The sequence below is a fragment of the Homalodisca vitripennis genome, chromosome 1 (genome assembly GCF_021130785.1).
Source record: "Homalodisca vitripennis isolate AUS2020 chromosome 1, UT_GWSS_2.1, whole genome shotgun sequence".
Lineage (NCBI taxonomy): Eukaryota > Metazoa > Arthropoda > Insecta > Hemiptera > Cicadellidae > Homalodisca > Homalodisca vitripennis.
The window spans coordinates 205,915,216-205,940,000 of record NC_060207.1 but is presented as its reverse complement, the minus strand read 5'-3'; positions in this window follow the sequence as shown (position 1 = coordinate 205,940,000).

Sequence of the window (24,785 nt, the reverse complement as noted above, 5' to 3'; positions counted from 1 at the left end):
TGAATGTTAATATTCATTAGTGAACTATCGGCATTTGCCACTTAAAAATTAAACTTTAATTCCATTACAAACAACTATATAAAAGTAAATATTTACCTGAGTCAAACGTCCATGTTATAGCTCTATTTCATTGAGTAATGTAAACATTAGCTTGACATACAAAGGTACGTAATGATCTCTAGTCATCAGTATTGGTGGTTGATGATACGCTGTGATTGGCCAGTTTGCTGCCGGTCTGTTAGTCAATCATAGCACTTGATACTCCCCGCTAAATAGCATCAACACAGTACATATTGAAAAAACAGGTCACTTGAAATTATCATTAGTCTGATCGCTAGCCATTAATAGTAGTTCCATGTAATTAATATCCGATTATAACTCAATATCTTGTATTAACTGAACCAGGTGACTTACTACAAGCTTCGGATTTATTCCAGATATTACTGATATAATTATACGTCTCGTTCTATCCAAATACTAACACAGCTTCTAATAACCAACGGTAAAAACTTGAAGACCTTCAGTAGCACTAATGAATATTTTACAGTGACTTTTGATACCAGGTGTAATATATGAAGAATTATATGGCCGTAAGTGGTCTATTTAACAAAATGGATTTTAACTCGTAACACGTGGTTCATGAAAATAATGCCACAAAACGTGTCGCGTAACAGGATTCGCTGAGATTCAATGCAAAACTTGATTTCACTATTAGCTAATAAAAAAGTGACAGTCGTATATAAAATACACATTTTCATCCTGCGAAAAAAATTACTCTGTCAACCTACTGTGTAATTACGCAAATTCCTTGGCTGCCCAAGTAGAATGAAGTTGCATACAAAATTTGCCATCATGGTTCGCATAAGACCAATGTAAAGTATTTGCTAATGCTAAGCGAAATCCCAAAGCACCCTTATGGCATGTATGTATATTCCAACTTCCAACTTTCAATATTGAGAACACTGAGTTCAACTTTGGAAAATATGTCGTATACATACAAATACATAGCAAGTAATATTTTTCAATATCTAAAACATTTCCCATCGGAACCAATTATTTAATAATTACAATTTTTGAACAGCTTTGAAAATAGCAATTATATGTACTTACCTTTTATGTCAATTTAATTCTTTATTTAGACGTTTCATGTCCTTTAAGTAAATCAAACCCAAGGATATGTCTTAGTTAACTAAATATTTTCACTTCTAGAGGAAAACTAAAATGATTTTCTCTTAATATTTTCCCATCACAAAGCCAAAATTTAAAAACAAGTCATACAGCACACCAAAGGATCTATAGAAGAGAAATTCGAGCTGATAAAGCTCATGAAGTTTATAGAGCCCTGAGAAATTGTGAAAAATATTATTGAACTGCTTGGAAAATAATCAATAAATCGGCACAAAAATCAAACATGAAACATAGTATGACTCTATTTGAATAAAAAATGAACGAGTAATTATTGAAAAATTACATGTTGCTAACGAGTTCAATCATTATTTTTGACTGTGATTGAATTAATTCGACAAATTCAGAAACCCTACTATCTGAATATTAGAAGAAAACTTCCCTTCACACAACCAAAATTAAAACTTTGTTATGAATTAAAAAAAACACGGGGAAATTAAAAAATATATATGGCATTTTTGAAATCCCCAAAAAATCTGTTTTCTTCTGATTAAGTAAAAATATTTTAATACGATTACTAATAAGAGAATTATGACGGTTAAAATTATTGACCGAAATATTTTTTTTTACTCATCAACGAAACGACGCTTACTATAATCAACTCGAACACATTGGAAGTTTTGTTTAATTGTGTATTTTAGTTTATAATTTTATAATAGCGTATTATAAAATTTATATTTTCCCTATAATCTCAAACAATAGCAATAAGCGAAGTTGTTACAGAGTTGCTAACATCGTTCAAGGACCCATTACCTTCCGACGAGAATTGGAGCGGGTAGGTAATGGCGCTGCCCTTCATAATTAGTAAGTTAATTCGCTGTACCATACCCATTACCTGGCTTGAACAACCTCATTTATATTGTAATATTTATTTGTATTTGTTCAGTAATGAATACCGCCACGATAGCGTTTGGAATAGGTGTTAAACATGTCCATTTTACAGTAGCTTGCACGTTTTTTTAATTAAAAATCTTATATTAAAACATTATAACATGATGGTTCAGATTTCAAAAGAGAATAAAGCTGTTTTGATATTATATTAAAAACAAATAACACTTTTACCAAATAACTACATACTCACACAAAGGGCTATTTCTACATAATTTATCAATGAAAAAGCTCATGACGTAATTTAAATATTATTTATTAATTTGGGGCGCAATTAAATATGCATACATGATTAATATTTAAAAATTGGAGAGACCATAAATCAATAATGATAACAAAATGGTAAACATTAAAACAAGGTGTTAGTTTTGAATATCCCTCAAAATACTGATTATATTTGTATCTCATTTAAAAGAATTAAACAACTAAACTGAGACAAGCTTTAAATTTGGTGTTGATATAAAGATCGTTTTATTTCATTTTAATTATAAAAATAATGTATCCCATTATTTATAAAATGAATAATAAAGGAGCCATGACCACCTCCATGGCATTTAAGTAATTATACCGTACTGTAATAGAAACCTACCAGAAAATAAATATTACTACCCTTACTAAAAACCTCACAATTATATAGGTTTTATTATTAAAATTAAATGTAATATGGAACTTTTTTACATTATCAAATGGATGTAGATTTTGATTTAAAGTTATGTTTAATTTGTATAAATTAATAATCCTAAAGTGCAAATATGCTTTTTAAGGTTTGAAGTAAAATTGTAACTTATTATGTATAGTTCCAAAGAGTCCAAGAAGGTTTTCATGTAAAGTTTAAGGCTGAGAAGAGGCATAATAATTTTAGGCGAAAGTTATTTGTTGAAAGAGTTAAAGGATACAACAGCCGTGTAGAGCTATCTTCCTCTGAACTTCTACGAGTTGGAGGTAATATTATAGCTTCTGTTTGTTACTTTGGGGTTTGTAAGTTTTAACTCCATCTACTGCTCTCCACTAAATTGCGCCTGCTATTAATCTCATGGGATAGTTAAAAATATAACATAAACATAACAGTTACTGTTTTATTTCTGCCCGTTTTTTTTACTGGCATACCTATATACAATTTTTTCTGTCATGAATTCTTCATCTTTTTTATTAGTCCACCTACAACTGACTGGTTAGTAGACGAGTGAAGACGTATTGTGACCTGTATTCCGTAGTTCAGTTTTAACGATTAGTGTTTTGTATAGTTTTTCATTAAGTGCATGTTTATAGAATTAGTGAAGTTGACAAACAACATGTAGGTTGTGATTCCTGACTAAGGCGTGCCACAACGCTTTGGTAAGATTTGTTTTATTTTAAGTTTGTAATTATGTATTAGGTTAGTTCTTTACCTGAAGAAGAGATCAGATTGCAGATCACGAAACGTAGTGTTACTGATTTCTTGTTTCATTGAACGATGGCAAATGTCCGGAAAAATCCTGTTTCCTTCACAATCATTCCATCGTCAAAAATAACCTTCAAACAAAGAATATAATTGGATGATTGAATATGACATCGTGAAAATACATGTGACCTTCATTCGCGTACTCACTGAATTAAGACACGATTGATATGCGTAAACGATTTCAACTGATTTATGAATTTTAATCACAGAAGTTTTGTTTGTTGCTTACATTAAAAACTCAGTTGTCTTTGATGTTATTCTGTCTCAGGCTTACTCCTGTACTTGTGATTCATTCACGAAACCTGAAAGCTTCCTCATTGTTTAGTAGCCTCTTCCTTAAGAACAAAACTCTTCCAGAGAATACGTGATGGGCTCATAAATAATCAGATAGGCTTTTGAGGACCTTTGTGACTACAGCGGGAAAGTAGTCGTCATCACAATGAATTATAATTTATCTTTAACTTAATACTAAACACCAAATATAATATCATTCCTTTCTTTTGATTACTTAACTAAAATACCATTAACTACATTAGTTATTTAGAATATGTAGTAACAAAATAACGTTGGACTGTGTAAATTTAATATGTAAGTACACATTCTGTTAGAACATGTATATTAGAGAAATAAACTTAATTCCTATTTTTGTGTTGTGATGATACATATTAGGAGTTTAGTATAGACACACGTCTAAAATTCTAAAATAAAAAGCTTTCAATATTTTCATTTTTATCATACAATTAATATACATTTATAAATAAAACATGTTATTATTAAAAATACTTTTTTATTTTTTTTTTTTTTTTACTTGAGTTTAGTTACAGTAAACATGGCATAACTGCCAAAACATGAACTGGTAAATATAAGAAATATGTTAATATTGTTCATGTTATAGTAAAATTTATATATAAAAATGTATAGCTTATTAATATTCATTTTGTATCAGATGCTATACTCAAACTCAATGTTAATCATGAGAAGAACAAAAAGTACCCACTCTTGCAAGACTACCTAAGTAATAGTATTAATTCTCGTACAGCAAGCGAAAGATCCGGGTTCGAATCCTTGCAGAGCAAGACGTCTTTCATCAGTTGTATATGAATATTTATATAAATGTGTAAATACTAATGATTGATCATTTTACATACGATACATTTAAATTTAAATTTTTTCACTGAAACTATCTTGCTATGAATGCTGCTTTATTCGTGTTATTAGGTAATATTATTTTGCTTATTTGTACTAAAAATTTAAAGTAAATTAATATAAAAGTTCCAGTTACTGGAACAACACAAAACATCACGTCACGTCGAATCGCTGTTTTATCAACTCCTGACCAACCCTTTCAATGTTATCCTCAGACCTTTGTTATACCAAACCTTTTGCGATAGCGTTTGAAGTGGTTTTAGGTTGTAAATGTTCAATTTCCTAATACTTACAATTTAGAGCTATGAACGTTACAATAAAATCATTACACTTGGGCTTTAATGATTTTCAATAATCTTTATAAAAGATTCGTGATTTCAAACATTGCTGTTTATTGACTTACATTTCTTAGCTGTCTTAAAATAATAAAAGTTCCGTTAAGGTATAAGGAAATAATGTAAGGAAATGTGGCGTTGAGATCAAATCTTGTTACCAAATTTTACTTCACCCAAACTTCACCCAATTATATTTTCCGTACTAATAATGCACATGTATATTATTACAATACTTATTAAATTAATTGTAATTATAATCATCCTAATTTGCAAACTTATTTTATCTTTTTTTCTCGTTGCCAACATCGCTTACCCAAAAGACTAATGTAAAAACATATTTGCTGACACTTAGGAACACAATGTGTTTTATAGAAAAATTAAGCTTCGTGCAAAATGTAAAGTATGTAGATCAGTTTGTTTTTTATATGGTTTCCGGACAGACAGACTTCGCTGACGTTCAACCAATAATATGGCATATTTAAAAAAACCCTAAAATAATGGATTTATAAGAAAGTTTATAAATGTTGTCTTTCCTTATTATTTATTAAAAACGCCAAATGCATAGAAACTTCAGCACCACAAAACAAACATAGAATTTTTCTGTAGCAATCTAACAGAGGTTATTTTTATTGAAATGATAACTATTATTACCCCATCGTTCGCAGTTGTTTACATCGTAGTGCGTAGTCTGCTTTATAGTGCAAAGCACTTATAATGTAATATCATGGTCCTCTATAATATTTATCAAACGTAAGTAGGCATAAGATCAGATTTATATTATTTCAGTGTTCATGGTTGTACTACAAAAAGGGGAACAAACCCTTGTATCAAGTTTGCGTTTATAGAAACATGTCTAGTTCTAATTAACTACAAATGTGATACCAATAAAAAAACTGAGTTTGCCTCGATCGCGTCATAAAAAATACATAAACAGATAAAAACACTAATATGGCTAAAAATCACTTATTCCCTTATATTGTAATATACTTCGGTTATAATATATTTGTACCGCCATAAATAAAGAAAACATCTTACGTATTTAGGATTGGGAAGCCTATTTCGGTCAAAATGTTTTAGTTCCTTGCGTCTCACTGCTAGTCTCATATATTTACAGTTCTACAGTTGTGTTTGCTTTATATATTCGATGAAAAAAATGTATATATATATATATATATATTCCTCCACCATACTTGTAAATAAAATATATGTAACCGCATACTACTGAGAAACCTACTATGGCCAAAAACCGTATATTTTAGGCCGTTTTCATTAATGTTCTAATGAACTTATGGTGTGAAATACGTTTAATTTATTGTCCAGGCAAATATATACACATACGTCCATTACAATAAACAATTTTGATCAAAAAAGGGTCTACGTACGTCTCTTGAAATCTTCTTTTATTCTAAGATTTTACTAAGTAAACTATTTTAGGTGCCATTGTTGAGTTAGCCTTGTTGGTAAAATAAAGAAAATATACATATATCTTAGGACTGAGAACAGGATTGAAGTGTCAGTTGAATTTTGATTATGAAACAAAATTTAAAATTAAATTAGTCGGTAAAATAAATAAACATATTGTCATGCCGTCATAATACTATGTTTACACAGAACAGCTGGTTACATTTGACAGGTTCATTGAGTTAATGTTACACCATTTTAGAGACTAAGTTGAAATTTTTCGCTATTTTAAAGATCAGTGGGGCGTAGACCAAAGGGATTTTCGAAATATGATTAGGCCTATATTCGTACCAGGAACCGTAAGAAAATCTATATTCGCAAAAGTATATTCGATTGAGTTGTTTACACTTGAAAACTAAACGAGCAAACAAGGGCACTTTCACATTTATAATATTGTTAGGATTATGACATTCATATACCGATACGTAAAATTTGTGCTATTTATAAATATTTCTGGATATATAAAAAATTTTACAAATATTTATATTGGTTGGTAAATTTATTATTCTTATTTCATTGACAATTAAAAAAAGCATAAAGAGACAAATAACTCTATTGGAGTCAGCCGGAAGTTCTGGCAAGAAAGAAATCCAATAACCGATCCAATCCTGTCTCTCCCCAGTATTTATGTGGCAATATCTGTAACTGCAGTCCGGACTAACTGCTCACTTGGTGCGGTCTTGTGTTCTCGTGACACATTCTACCTCGCCAAATGGCTGTTTGTATTTATTACATTCCTTGGGGTGTTACCCAAAATATTGAATACAATATTTCTCTATAAATTATTTTTATTAATGCTTCTATTCCTGAAAGTTATATTTTAAAATTCATAATGATACCAAACCTTTAAAGTTTTCCTCTGATAAATTAAATACGATAAGTAGTATACAGGGTGTAACAAAAAGTTTGGGCTGGCTATGCTTTTTCAAATTTTGTCCGTTATTCGATGCTAAAAATGAAGAGTGACATTTTCCAATTCCCACTTCATTTAACCACTAGCCGCCATTGTGTAGTTTTTATTTACAAATTATTATTCTTAAAAGTAGTAAAGCTAAAGATACCAAGTGTAGCACATAGGTTTGCATAGGTAAGATGTAAATTTAAAAACATTTTGTTATTTTCTTTAATATTAGCAAAATGGCATCTGTTGAAAATGTTTAAAGTGAAATAACAAAGAAAGATATATAGCTATAAAATATGTACTAGAAACAAAATATTTCGAAAAATGTATTGCAATTCAAACGGTAATTGGTTTCAAAGGAGTTCATCAAGGCATTGACGAGCACGACCACTGTAAAGGTACGCTTGCACAACCCGGGAACGTCAAACATGTCTTAGTTGGGATTTATCAATTGTTTGTTGTACCTTTAATTGGCTGTGCTCACTTATACCTTGCAATATATCTCGTTGTTTTAGAATTTCTTATATATTTGATTATATGAATCCTGATTTCTTGGTTCAGTAAAGGAGTTGTATCAATTATATATACTTACCCTTTATCATTACAATAAAATATATAACGACTTTCTGCCGTCTAAAACCTAAAAAATTTCAATTTTTGTCCTGTTCACTCATTTGGGCTTCCAGATGCAACTATTTCCTCAAATGATTATAGTCACAGATCGAACTATATTGCGAGCGGGTCTTATTATAGGTTTTGTTTATATATAACCACTTTTTCGAATAAATTATATTTCACACGCCATAGAAGACCTTACGCTGATACCACAATAAAAAATATATATACACACTTCCTGGTATTCTTATTAATACCTGCAAACATAAAATAATACAATACATGTTCTTATTTTCAAATATATGATAAATATTTTCGATTATAAAGGTATTATTGTCATGGAAAATAGGGACACCAATGTTTTATGCATCATCAACATTGAATCTGTAACGAGTGTCTCGTCGTATCAATAGTTTTAGAGCTCAAAATATTTCGTTTTCTGTTTGGTTCATTCCTTTTTGATTCCACTTGCAATGGTTTCGGGCTCGGGATAAAATATAAATATATTAAAAATAGAAATAGGACTGAAAAGCCTAATTCAGCCAACAAGCATCTACTTTTGACCCTTCCAACCTAATTCCGGTCTTATAAAAATCCAATACGATGATTTAGTTTGCCTTGTTGCCCTGATCAAGAAAATATACTCAGTATAAAGGTAGGTAAAAGGAGATCCTTTGGTTTCGATTAAATTTTTAATGGCTATTGAGGTCACTAGATCCCTAGAATTGAAGTCGAAGAGAGAATGGTTCGTTGGGTTACGTTATTGCGCTGTCCCTTCTGTTATATCCCTTCAGATGCACAAAATAAGCTACAAAGTTAAAGAAAGAAATTTCGACTCCCTTACATAAACATGTTTGTAATGACTTAGTTCTTACATTTTATTACATATTTTTACTAAGTAACCAAAAGAAAACTCATTAGTAAAATACAATCAAAATATTCTCACAAATTAAATACAGTTTTTATGATAACTTTTACCTGTATATGATGTATATTATGATATTGTGTTGCGGTATAGTTTACTTTAATTTTCTGTATCATGGCAAATAACAAATCATCTGATATTAAAACAGTGGATTGAGAATGATATTCCTGAGCAAGTAATACGTGATAAACTTGATTACATTTATAAACACAAGTACTAAATTATTGTTATTGTCATTGGACTTATGGTCATCACACAGTTGTTACCCTAATTTGTTTTTTTTAATTGGTAACATCTCCGAATTTAAAGAGCAATACGTATGAAGCAGAAATATGATTTTTACAAAATCATAAACAAGATTATTTGAAAAACAAGGAAGACATACATATGTGTCACATATATATATATATATATATATATATATATATATATATATATATAATTCAATTTTAATGGTAATGCTAGGTAAAAACTGTAATAAAGTTCATTTTACATGATATAACATGTTTAAGAAAAGTAATACATGAATTAAATAACGTTAAATTTTATAACCAAAATTTATAAGTAAAAGTTTTAAGTAAAAGGAAATTGAGCTAGAATTTAAACAAGGGAAGTAGTTTAAAGGGTTAAATGAATAAAAAAAATTAATTAGGTTATTATAATGTTTGGGAGCCCCATGAAAAGTGTAAACTATTTAAAATTTTGTAAGGGTATTGTAATATTAAACCTTTTAACTTCTAAAATGTTCAGCAGAAAAGTACTTCCAGTATTTTAGATAAATTGTAAGATATATTATGTAGAAACGTTAATAATACGGCACTGATTGCATAAATATTTTAAATTTTATTTCACTTTGAGGAAAGAAGCGCTTTGTGTACGGTCTTGTTATGTGAAATTTGCCAATATAGGCAACGTGAATAGAGCATGATCATCCTCGATAAACAAGGAGTCCACAGCATGACGCTGGCCAGACTGCTGAAATTAAAGCTTTCACACTCATTTGAGAAACCTCACATAATATAAATATGCAAAAAAATATTGGCTAACCCCAAAAAATGCTATAGATAATAATAATATAACAGTACATAGTATTTGCTTTTATGTATATGTAACACAATTTATATTAATGAATAGTAGTCAAGAAAATGGAATAATATTTTAATTTAATACTGAATAATTTTTTAACATAAAATCTGGATCTTTTAAATTAGCCTTGTAATTATCTGAAACGATATGCTGACATGAAGTGTATCATGGATTTAACTCTCTCTCTCATGACCTCAAATATATTAAATAAATATTCTAATTTCAGAAAGTGGTAGCTCATCTTACGTTACAACTTAAATTAAACTTATTTACAAAATTTTAATTTTGTTAGCTTTTGTGCGATTTAATATTTTTATGCTCAATACTAAAAAAAAATAATTAGTAAACAATTAAAACTTGTGACTCGTAAAAATTAAGGGCTCGGTGGTGTAATTGTAGCACATTCAACCAGTAAGTGAGAGATCCGGGTTCGAGTCCCGGCGGAGCAAGTACTGTTTGTGATTCAATGATTATTAAAAAAAATTTATTCGGCTATTTATACAAAATTTCATTAATGTAAATAAAAGACGTTTGACAGGTATTTGGTCTTCCGATCATATGTTTGTTTTGTTATTTAAACGCATATGTGACAGATACGGCCAAATAAAAAACAATTGAATCGTAAAAAGTAAGGGCTCTGTGGTGTAATGCTAGCACTTATATATATATTTTTTTTTTTTTTTTTTTTTTTGTACATATGTGGATTTGTAATTTTTTACATTTGTATCATAAAACTTTGGTTTTAACTAAAAAATATTTATAGTTTTATTTACATTCGAATTTTGTCATCAAATTACAATATGTTTCATTTGTATGTTTTTCGCAAGATAATTGATTTGTATATTTAACAATAATTTCACAAAAAATAAAATAAACGTAATAGATATAATTTATAATTGTCTTGTTGATGTTTAATATTATTTAGTACAAACATAATTGTACAAAATTTTATATCTGAAACGTCATATTTGAGAAAACGGTGACAATGTCTTGTGACTACACGAGGGCACTCTAGAACCAAATCACTCAGGGCCGGGAACTTGTCTCGTTAGCTAAGTGTGACGGGGTGAACTGAGAGAAGCAGCACATGTTCTTGATCACTTTTTGGACTGAATCGCCTGATGCCGAGGTTTGGGACTATTTACAGTGCATTTTTTAAGTCTGTAACTCCATCGTGTGTTGTATGATTTGTATAACTGACGAAATGCACAATAAGTACTGTATTTCCTAGTTTATGACAATAATTATCTATATAAATGTTCATAACTGTAGTATACTGCTAATCGTAGTAAATATTAAATAGTGGTTTAATACAACTTATTTATCTACTACAACTCTACTATGGAATTATCAAGATAGTTGGATATTGTTAAACATCAGATTTACCTTTAATTTTCGGATATAATTTTGTTCTCAATATCTGCATTTAAGAGTGATCTATTTTAAATGTTAAATATAAACACATAATATATGAAGTGGATTGTAAATATTATTAACATTCACACCTGTAAAAGATTTTTATTATAGCTTTCATTGTAAAATACTGTAATATTGTTTACATAGTATGTATTTTTTTATAAAAAGATAATGAACAGTCTGATTGGATAATATTATTATGCTTCCTAATCCAAATATATGTAAGTTAATTATTTTTCAGGACGCAGTTTCATTGTTTTGAAGAATTAGCTAAATGTTATATGTAAAATAAAGGGATATCGTATAAAATATTATAAGTAGACTTTAAACACACAAATAATGTGCTATTTTCCCATAGAATTTAGCAGTTTCATAAGGTGCATCATGTTGTCATTCAAATATGATCTACATTTTGTTATTTTCAAAATGTTCATTTGGAATTCTTAATAATACTGATACATTTTATGATTCTGTACATAAAAGTTCATAATTAATTATATATTTAAATCCGTTTCTTCTTTTAAACTTCTTATGTGTTTTCGTTCAATTTTTATGATATATTATTTGATGATAAATAATACGCTGAAACTCATTATTTGGACTTACATGGCTAATCTTAATTAAAAATACCTATCTACAGTAATACATTCTCCTTATATAAATATAATAAGTATATTCGTTATCCGCATTTTAAAATCTACATACGTACAGTTTCAAAACTTTAGCGAAATTGCCAGAAAAATTTCAAACTTCTAATGCAATTCCTTAAATTAATATTGAACTATAATATCTTATGTCCATAAATTATATGCTTAATCATACAGGTTATAAGGTTGATAAGGCTAACAAACTTACTGAAAAATAACTCAGTATAATCCTTTTAAACCCATCTATTAGCTTTATCAGTAGATATCAAAACATACGGTTTAATGTTCTTAACTCTGTAAAAAGTGTTGTATATATATATATATAATATTACACGATCAGCTCTATTGTAAAGAATTATAAAATAAAAAGTAATATAGTTTAGCTTACTTACATAAATTTGCTAACACAAAAGATAATTTTACTACATTTTTAAGAATGATGGGATTTTTTATAAAAAAAACCTTAGATCTCGTTTAATATTTGACAACTGATGCTTATTGTTATATTATACTAAAAATGTTCGTAGTATTATTTAAGGACGTTGGTTGATTTACCGTAACCAACTGTGATCAAAGTGAAAAGTAAAGTAATCAAGGGTCTCACTTAGAAACCTCACAGCATTCACCACTTCAATCCTTCCTGGAATTAGTCCTTTGATCTCGTTTAATGGTTTTCACCCGTTGCTTAATATTATATTGTGCTATAAATATGCGTATTATTATTAATTGACATGGGTGATTTTCCGTAAGCACAGTGTAAAGTGAACTACAAGGCTCACACTTATGGACCTCACGGCATTCACCAACTGAAACTTCCCGGGATCAGTCTTTAGACCTCGGTTAGTGTTTAAACCTTATATTTGACTTTACATATTTTTTAGAAAACCAAATCTATATATGCCTTATCTGTTTGGTATTTTCTTAGATTAATTGTTCCGTTTACAATAAATTTTGTTTTATACGTACGAAAAATAAAAATTAGCTGGAGATAGTAGAGTTGTGAATTAAATATAATTTTAAGTTTATAACAATGTACAACACTAAACCTTAAATCCCAAATATCCCATTTTCCCCCTATGCATTATCAAACCTTAAAACGTTAAGTTGTATTATTCCAAATTGTAAATTGTTTTAAAACTTCCAACTACGTTTGAAAATATTGAACAGTGAAAGTGCTTTACTCCGCTTGGCGCTGAGCCACGATAACTTGTCAGTTATAGGACTTCCAATAACGCTTTATCCGTAAAATTTTATTGTAACATATTCACCCAGTCGAGATTGCCAAAGTTTCTAAACTCAACTCAGGGGAATACTGAAGTCATAACTAATTCATACACATATTTGGACCAATCTTCAATCAATAATTTTTGCTTTCATTTATCAAGTATATTAAGAATATTTATGCAGTATATATTTACTATTATTAAACTAATTAGTGCAATAAAATATGGACAAATTATTTTTTACTAAATAACCATTTATCATGATTAAAATGGAGTGTTTATTTGGTTTTAGTATTTTAACCCCTGCAGTTGTGTATTTTTCTATATATTATATATATATATATATATATAGAAAAAATATATATAAATATATATATATATATATATATAAGTAAAAATGTATTTATCGTTTTATTAAATAGACATTTAAAGTTATACTCATAACCGCTTATTTAAGGCACTAACTAGGTGGTAAGAAATCAATTTGGTAAGTAATATTTCTAAGTCCAAATAGCAGCCGCAGAATTGATATAAATAAACGATGTAAAATACAAAATAACAATCTACGATAAAGATATCTCAGTTATAGCATAACATTTAAATTTCAGGAAGGGAATTTGTAGAAAAGTAATTGTGTTTTTAGTTGCAGCAGTTCATAAAATTGAGAAATCTAGACATTTTACTCGATCCTGAACATTGGATACTTAGATTTAAAAGTAATATTAATTTGAATTTGCTTTTAATATTATTAGTTATTTTACTGGCAGTTTATGATATTAAGCACTTCTATATTATTTTTACATTGTTAACAGTTACGAGGGGCAGACACTTATAATTTCTAAAAACTTATTTTCAAAAAAGCCTTATGTTGAAAATATTAAAATGATTTGAACGATATCATCAACTAAGTTGTGTCTTTCAAATATGTGTGCATAGAACAACTGAGTGGTTGGTCTGTTACCATATATGCCCAATGTTATTATGTATTATTGTGACTCCTTAAATGGAGCTTTTACCTCTTCTAGTAAAGGAAGTTGTACGGGAGTCCAGAGTTCCAGAGATAGCCTTTCATCGTCCTTGTGCCTCGGAGAGAATATTTATATGTAGGATCCCAGCTTGTGACGTCAGGTTTGAAATCTGTTGTTCTATGTTGTGTAAAACAGAATGTCTTGTTGTATTTACCATGATTAAATTAGTTTTGCCACAACTTCCTCTTCTTTGTTTGAAGTTCTTTTTATGATCGATGGATTATAAAGGAAACAGGGGTTTTTTCAGAAATTTTACATCTTTCATTGATACAATGCAATCTGTAACACTACATTTCGATATCTTCAATCGGATTTATTCTTCAGGTAATTGATTAAACTAAATAATTTGCCATATTTAAATAATATTTTGTTACAGTCATAAACTAACGAACCTGACTTACGCGTGTCACGACGTATTTATTCATCCACATTATTAGATATGTGGGTGTTCATGTATACACTGCAAGCATGTTATGAATGTTTTCACTTTGTTCGTGTCTCACGAGGGGCACTCATTATGATAATCAATCGAGAAATTGCGCTGCACTGCATTTGCTTCTGTTACATTCATTATACTATAGGGTTTTTTATTTTGGGCGGGTAGATGTTGAGATGAAATAAAACACGCTATGTAATATATATTAACGAAATTTATTTTTAATTTGAAGGCCCATGTATTCCATTATGTATGGAATATTACATCGTTCAAATGTCCACCGCGGTTTCTCATAATATTACGGATTCTAGTAGTCCAGTTTTCAATTACTCTGCCGCATGAATCCGGTTGAATTTGAGAGATTGCCTGGGTTATGTTGATCTTAAGTTCATCGGTTGATTAAGGCCCATTGGCATAGACCTGCGACTTCAGAAATTCCCATAAAAAAGTCTAGGGGCGTCAAATCGCACGATCATGGTGTAAAATTCACGTCATCTGTGAGAGATAACCATACCCTCAAATTGTTCGTGCACAATGGTCATGGTTTCTTTCGCTGTGTGGAACGTAGAGCCATCCTACTGAAACCACATGTCATTTACATCCATATCGTTCAGTTTGGGCCAAAATAAATCTGTTCTGTAGCTTTCGCCGTTAACAGTGATGGTCTCCCTAACGTTGTTTTCAAAAAAATACGTACCAATCACACCGCAAGCCCAAAACCCGGACCAAACAGTAACTTTTTGTGGATTCATCGCTACCTGGTGAACCTCATGTGGGTTTGCGTTGTCCCATATACGGCAATTATGCTTATTAACATAGCAATTTATCCATAAATGTGCTTCGTCACTGAAGATAATGTTTCGGCCGAAATTAGGGTCCTCTTCCAAACGCTCCAAAGCCCACTCGGCGAACAAACAGCGTTGTCTTTAGTCATAAACTTTAAGCTCCTGGGTCAGTTGGATTTTGTATGGATGCAGGCATAAAATCCAAATGCAAAATTCGCCAAGTTTAAGTTTGCGAAAGGCCGAGTTCTTGTGCACGGTGAGAAATTGACTGCCTCGGGTTCCTCTGCACACTTTCACGGACAGTGGCGACGTTCTCAATAGATATGTTGTTCCTTTGATGTCTGGGCGTAGGCTGGTTGTTTACATAACCGGTCTTCTCGGACTTAGCTACCAAATGTTGAAGAGTTGAAATTGAAGGACCTCAGCGTTTGCCGTAAAATGGTCGCAACTAACGTAACGTTTTAACTGGTGAACACTCATTTTGATGATACAGTTTAACCATCTGACCTGCTGCTCAATCGTGTAACTTGTTATGATGAAATAAATTGTAATGAAATGGCAGAACTTACTGAACAACAATACACTAATTAAACAGCTGACAACATGGCCGCCACAGGTTGCCAACATCTACCCGTCAGAAATGAAAAACCCTATATGTTTGTCTGGTATCACCAAATCAGAATACATCATTAATGGTAATTCCAAGCTTGTTAATAAAGTATGAGAGATACCTAATTTGAATTATTTTAATGATTAAATTATGAACTTAATATTATATTTACTTAAATATAAATGCATATTATATTAAAAGTAATAGTAGCAGTAAACTACAATGAATAATTATATTATGTTTATCGTAACAAATCACATGAAAAACAATAAATTAATATTTTTCCAATATTATTGTATATTTTGTGTAATAAAAATTAGCAGACGAACATAAAATGAAACTGATGTACAGTATTCCAAATTTACCTGTAGCTAGAAAGTTTTAAAGCCCATCGCTACATTTTCATAATCACATTGCACAAAAAACCAACCAATCTAAAAAAAATTATTAAATATATTACTAAGTTACGAGTTAAAACAATGATACTATATCAAAATGTCAACTGACTATTAATTCTGTTTACAAATATATTTATTCTTTGATTTTCTCTTCTTCATCATGGTTACCGGCAAGAGCCATGTAAAATTTACGCTAGTGTTCAGCTAGATGTAATTTAGATTGACATACACCGTCATCAAACTCAATGTTGCTTATATAGAAATGACGTTTTCTTAAAAAAAGCAAGTCTATAGGTTAGTTCTGTTTAGAGATATTGTCTAAAAAGATATAGATGCTGACCAAAATTAAATTATCCATAATCTCGTGCGAGATAAGCTTCGCTAATGCTCATTAAATATTTAATACTATAAACTATTTACCTGTAATCATTAAAGTTTTCAAATTTTTTAGAACTAATGACAATAAGTTAACTACCGTCAACAAAATACTTTTCTTTGCCCAAATATGCCGCAGGTATTGTAAAATTTAAGTTCAAAAAATATACTGTGTATTTTTTAATGATTGCGTTAATATGTTTTATATTGATAATTTTTTTTAATTTGCCAGGACTGAGAAAAAATTTAATAATTATTCAATAATACACAATATTTCTGAAGGTGTGCCATAGTTTAAGATAGTCACTGTGATGTTTTTAGGGAATATCAGTATATGAACAAATATTTTGTTATATCTTTACACGAAATTTATTTTTCAGTTTGCTTTGAAACCATTCTCATGAAACAAATATATGGTTCTTTCGTTTTAAATATTACTTAATTATTTTAATGATTACGAGATTAATCTAGGGTGGATAAGTTTAGTTTCACTCAAATTATGTTCTTAGTCGCATCATGTCCCTTATAGATTATATTTAACTTAACAAAAACTTAAATGAAATATTATACACAGAATCCTACCAGATTAATTTAGATGCTGATATCAAAATGCAGTAACCTTTATTTCTTATACAGACGTCTGAAATTAAATTGTAATCAAGGTACTAAAAATTAATAAGCATTCCGAGTCCATCGGAAACTCTACAAAATGTGATAAAAATGTAAAAATATTTCACATGGGTAACCGCCAACTTAAAAATCAACTAAAAACTAATTATTGTCTTTCAAGTTAAAATGAAAATCTAAATACTCTCGTTAGGTATGGTTGGCTCAGACACTTAGACGACGGGCTTAGGCTTTACTTAGACATGATGGAAATCCTAATTGTGATATGTATACATACATATTGTTCAAATATATAGGCATTCCAATTTTAAATTCAGTAGGTGCGATTAAACTTCAATTGAACTATAATAAAGAACTAATACAATTTTTAGTCGTTTGCAGGCAATAAGATAATAATCCATCGGAATACAGTAGGGGTAGATAAAATAAAGTATAAACCAATAACAGTATACAGTGTTCATTTAAACTTAGTTAAAACATTAATTACGTGCAGGAACATAAACGTTGAATTTTTACAATAAATGATAGAGAATACTAATCAATCCAATCAATGTGTTAGCAATCAGGTTAATTGCCAATGTGGAGTCCATTCCCAGTAATTACATCTGGCTATATCACATTTCATACCGCTTGGATGAGATATCAATCACAGTAACTGCCATTTACTTTATGTCAAAGGAAACATCACATTGGTAAGAGGTATATTAATTTTACGTAAAAATATTGAAATAATATTGCATGAAAATGAATTGAAACAGTTATCTCTGGATTAAAGGCGGTTGGTGTTGCTAACCTTAAAGCAAAGGGAACGAAGGGAAACATACGCTTAGTGTCAAAAACAATTCCGTCAAAGGTGAATTTTTTAAGATGTTAGAACACTTGGGTGAGACGATGGTCAAACGGTAAAGAGGTTGGAAATTGGATCTAGAAAAAGAATATAGAAATTGGAGTTAGAATTTTGTGTTTTAAAATTCTGTCTGTAAACGTAGCAAGTTTAGTTGTTCTATATTGAACTTGTGCTGTATTGACTCTCGTCCTTATTCTGTTTGATAAGATCCTCGCACCGGCCGGTGGATGGCAAATATATCCACTAAACTATGTGACAGGGAAAAATTACATTTAATTTGTGAAACCAGAAAGTTTTAAAAAACTGTTCTCCTATAGATTCTGGGTTAAAATGTGTGTGTTGTTTTTAATAAATCAAAATATTTCAAATAACGGTTTTGATGGTAAGAAATTGTGAATATTTTGAGTTTGAGAATATCCAGTTTGAAAATTTTTCATAAATTTGATTTGTACGAAATGAGTTTGGATAAAACTTTGATGAAAGATTTGGCAATAAAATTACGCAAAGATGTTTCCGCAGCACAAAATGAGAAGAAATGGGAAAATATTAATCCAAAATTTCTATATTTCAGCTTAAATAGTCTTCAGGAAATAAAACAAAACATTATAAACAGGGCTATACAAATAAAATAAACTAATAACATGACACTAAATGTTATCGTACCGTGAAAATAATATGTTGGTCTTGTTCTCTATACAATTAAAAGGTTTTTGGCATATATTGTTTTGTTTAATTTTACTGTAGGCATAATAGTTAACTAAATTAGACAGTTTTAAAATAGAGAACAATGTAGTACATTAAAATAACTCCAAGTATGAGAGCAACTATTCTTAATTGACATATACCAAAATAAGAAAAAATCGTTTATGTAACGAATAGTTTTTATTTGCACTAAAACATGCTCTGTCTTTACGTAGGAAAGGACACGAAATCAAATTATATAATAAACATATTTATTTTATCATTTTGATACCAAGTTCAATAAAATGATATAGCAGAATCTTTTTTATTCAGTAGACATTTTTTAAATATTTAAAATACATCTACGAATTATCAATGCAGGCTGTTGAGAGAGTGATCCATTTCAATTTGTGCCACTCGCCTGACGAGATCCGAGTAATGGATTATCTGTCAGAATGTGTTACAAGGGTTTTGATATTAAATCAAATGACAGTAATGGTGCAGCCGTTGTCTTGACCGAAGTGAACATTTTCCGGTGGACACATCGTTGACACATGTCAAACACAATTAAATTTTTTAAATAATTTGACTACACCCTGGATATCCAATTTTTGTAGAACAGATGCTGAAGAAAACCCTGCCAGTAGTACATATCGTTAATTACGGGTGAGGTCAAATAGGCCAAGCTTTACCGTGAAACAACAACTATTATTACCAAAAAGAGAAGCACGGCTTGGTTATTACAGGCTCCTTATGTGACCGTCCATATGTTTTGGTAGGTTGAGCTTGAAACAATCACTTATACCCTGTTCATCTTTGCTGTATAAGCGGATAATTAATAATGTTATAATAGGTTTTTACATGTTAACTGACAGTATTTTTCAAAAGCAAGCCCGGAATAAATAAATATTTTCATTTCGTAAACAATATTTAGGTGTAATTTAAACATAAACTGTTAATAATAGTATATTAAAGAGTATTTAATTCCGTACTTTATGAAATATTGCATATACTAATTTGAATTTCTAAGCAATTTACAGTCTAAAATTGGCAAATTATTTGAAGCAGTGCTTTACATGGGCCAAATTTAAATCTATGGGCTACAATTTTAAATATTTTTGTATATTTTTTATGAAAAAAAAAGATTCATTACATCATAAAGCAGTCTAGAGTACTAAATAGGCTCACCGGAAAATCATATATAAACTAGTGAACACGTTTATTCCTGCATAGAGTATTTGTATTGAACGTACAATGTTACAAGTTCGTCTTATCAAACACGAAAAAATATAAACGTATACATAGAAATCGTGCGGAAAAAACCTAGATCATATCCACTATAACATTTTGATACTCACAAGAAACTGTCCTTGTCCTCTTCACCTTCAAAAATTTTCTCATTTTATAATTTTCGTGATAAATGTTTTTTTTTTCTTATCGAAATTTCAACTGTTTTAACTAGACCTGATATAATAGAATATTTCAAGATTAAAAGCTAATTTAGATTCAGTTCACTTTTGTAGCTATTTAATGTGTTTCTTTAGTAAGTAGTATAATAGGTATTTAGTGATAGGTATTTATATAATAGATGTGTAATTTTTAAACATTATAATTAAGAAACAATTTTAAATTTTTACTCTAGACACAAAATGAATATTGAGTTTAAATCATGTAGTATAATATACAATAGGACTCTAGTATTTACCACTGGAGACATGACTACTACATTCATCCAAATATATGTAAATTCCTTCGTTCATGTATATCTGGATATTTGTATAAGATTGGTTCATAACTTATGTTATTGTTTATCATGTTAAACCTGTTTAGATGAGGATTATTATCGTTCAGTGGAGTATTATCATACTTGCATCAACACTTATTGTTATTTTAACATATTTACAGTCAAAAGCTATTGTTATAATTCGATATACCTTTTTAATGACGTAATTTAATATACAATACTTTATTATAAACAGTATTTGTAATTAAAGTTTAATATTGTGTAAAATTTAAAAAAAATTTCTTTTAAAATTGTATTATTTATTACTTCTACTCAATGAGGATTATGTAATAAATTAATTGTAGTAATTTGAGGAAATTGAGCATAGGATACATTATTAGCTTCATGAAATTAAATGGACATTTACCATAGGTTTAATAAATAATACGTTTCACCTGATATGTCTACAATTAAAAGGAAAAAAAAATAATGTCGTAAAATAAAAATATTAAATTTGTATCCTATAAATATTTGTACTTTTTCATGCATTAGTTATTCGGTTAACAATTCTCCAATAGAACTAGACCGTACTGTATTTGAGGTGTCTAGAAGCCAAGGGGTACAAGTGCAATTTTTTTATGGAGTTAAGTGCACTAACTAGTTGTTATGGAGTCAAATATTGTAGTGGCAAAGGGATACAAGTGTATCACTGTACAGTGCTGCTTTCTAGAGGATGGTATAAGTACTACCTAGTATATCAGCTGTTTTCCTGAGAAGCCAAGGGGTACAAGCGCCACTTGTGGCCCTTGGCTTCCAACTGACTGTCACCAAAGTAGTTTGTTGTTGAATGTTGTACAAGCTTATCGACATTGCTATTGTCATATCTTTTAATTCAAAGTTTACCGATATTATTTTAGAATAGTAGGCAACTTTGAGAATACAGTACCCTAAGTTCTGGTAGTATAATCGAAATGGACATCGCAAGTAATTCAGATGAAGAAGAACAGAATTCTCAACATAACCTCTTTAGCGGTAAGTGAAAATTCTAGTTTGTGTTTACAAATGCTACATATCAGATCATGATTAGAAAAAAAATTGTGATGACACAGTACCATTGTTTTGTTTTTTTTTTCAGACGACTCATATGCAGATTCTACATACCAGCCTCAATCTAGTAACAACCAATCCTCAGACTCAGAATTTGGTACTGATTTAGTACCAGGGGTGAACCCAGAAGTAGAACCTGAACCACGACAATGGAAAGAACGCAACAAACACCCAGGTAAGAAGAGGCTGAGAAGGTCAGACAATTGGGCATGAGTGCGTGCAAAGAAGACAAGAAATGAAGGGCAGCTTTAACTGACCGAAAAGGAACAGTGCATCAAGCAAGGCGTATGGAAGACTTCAACCATATATGTAGATATGGTTGTAATACGAATATTCCCGATGACAAACGTCAATGTATTTTTGAGAGTTATTGGGGACTTGGAAGCTGGACCTTCAAACTTCTTTTTTGTGTTCTTGCATCAGTCTCCAAGATCCTGCAAGAAAGAAACTTAATGCGACCTATGTGAAGAAAACAAGCTGTACCTATACATTAGAAGGGTATAGAATATTAAAGGTGTTTTTTTTCTGAAAACACTTAATGTTAGCAATAAAAGAATTACTAATGTTATAAACAAAAAAATTTCTAGCACAAACTCGATTGCTCACAGGGACAAAAGCGGTCGTAAAGTTCCAACGAATAAAACAACAGATGAAGCCATTCACTTCATAAAAGAACACTTAAAGTCGCTTCCTAAGTACAGTAGCTATTACTCTAGGATTAGATGTCCAAATGTGAAGTATTTGACAACGGAACTGTCTATGAAAAAAATCTAGACTTTGTATGTAGAAATGTGTACAGGGAGAAACGTACACCCTGTGAAGGAGAGTTATTATAGATATATTTCCGAAACTAATTTTAACCTCCCATTCAAGAGACCTCACACCAATACCTGTGACAAGTGTGACACACTTCAGAATAACATCAACAACGATTTTGATCCAGAAAGAGTTGCTACAGCAAAAATTTAAAAAGAAGTACACATGCGCAAAGCAGATGCTGCAAAAACTGCAAAGGATGAGGATGCATCGAATTTTAAAGATGACCCAACTACAGTAGTTGTATGCTCTGATTAGCAAGAGACGCTTGCAACTCCTAGTGTAAGGTGCAAAAAAGCATACTATAGTCGTCAACTGTGGACTTTAAAATTATATAATTTTTGTGTGCACAATGTTTTCACTGGCCAGGCACAGATGATTTTGTGGCATGAAGGCCAAGGAAATTGTGGTTGTAAAGAAGTTGCTTCCTGCCTTTGGAAATATATTAATACGCTACAACCAACCGTAAAGCGCCTAACTCTCTACAGTGACAACTATGGTGGCCAAAAAAGTCATTATATTGTACAGTTTTGGCATTATGTAGTCCAAAAGACACAAATTGATACGGTTGACCACAGATTTCTAGTAGTGGGACATTCATTAATGGAATGTGACCAGGATTTCGGAATTATCGAAAAAGCAAAGAACAGAAACCATCAGCAGGTCTACGTAACAAGTATGTGGGCCGATATTAGATTGAAATCTAGTATGAAGTTCATGGTGACACAAATGGAGAATGATGACATTGTGTCTTTAGATTCACTAGAACCTTACTTCAGGAAAAAATGTACCAGGTATAAGTAAAATGCCTTGTGTGCATTTTAAGAAAGCACATCCACACAAATTGTTTTACAAAGAAAGCATCAACATTCCTAATTTTTACGAGCTGAACATGAAGTCTTCAAGATCTGGTCGACCTCTCAACGAACTCCCGTTAATGGCAGCGACAGGAGACATGCAAAAAATTAAGAAACTCAAATTTGACAACTTACAATCACATCTTCCATACGTTTCCCCTATCTACCATGACTTCTTCAACGACTTACAATACATTAATGGGCCTAAAAATATTCCTGTAGAAGTTAACCAGGATGCTACTGTTCCCCTAGGTGATGAAGAGCCAGAAAACGTTTTTGATAGTGAGTCAGAAGATTAGTCTGTGCTCAGGAATTGTAGTATCAAACTGATTTGCACAATTTGGTAATTCTTTTGCTAATGATTTTTCTATTAAAATACATCATTTTCAACACAGTTGTTCTTTTACTCAATCCAAATGTTTATAGACAAACCATAACCAAACGGCTCAGCCAATATCTGGTACTTTTTTTGGAAGCCAAGAGGTATAAGTGATCTCTCTTACCACATAATCAAGGATTGTAAAATAAGAGCCAAGAAAGCAAGATCTATAACTTATTCCACAGATTATGTAACACTTCTACGTCACTTTCAAGAAGTGTTTCATGTGTATGAAACCATTACTTATAATTTTAATAGAGAGTTAAACTTCAAACTTCTTTTTCTCTATATCAACATTCAGTCACTTGTACCCCCTTGGCTTCTAGGCTCCTCATTTAAAGTACTAATAACATAACATTTTTATGTTTTACTAAAGCCCGACGTGCATAAATATTATGTATATCCTGTGACAACCATTTCTTTAACAAGTAAATGATAAGGAATTATTTTTTTACGAATAATGTTATTGCTATATAAGGATTCCATTAAAGGTCCAATAAATTATAGACTCATATACATAAATTAAATTTAACCCGAAGTGCGGTACAAATTATCGATTGTACAATTATACTTAATTATTCTTTAAGACTATTCCAAAATAAAAAGATCATTTAAATGACATGCACAAATAATTATTTTTTCAATATTCTTTTATATCTGTAAATCCAATTGAATAAGTAGTACATCCATATTATCTTGTATAAACTCTTGACAAATTTAGATCATACTTCTACGCATTAGGGAGAGCTAAGTTTTTTTTTATGTCAAGAAGTACATAGACTTCCTATCAGACCTTACAATAAATTAGCGTTGATAAAATTACAAACATATTTATAAATAAAATAGA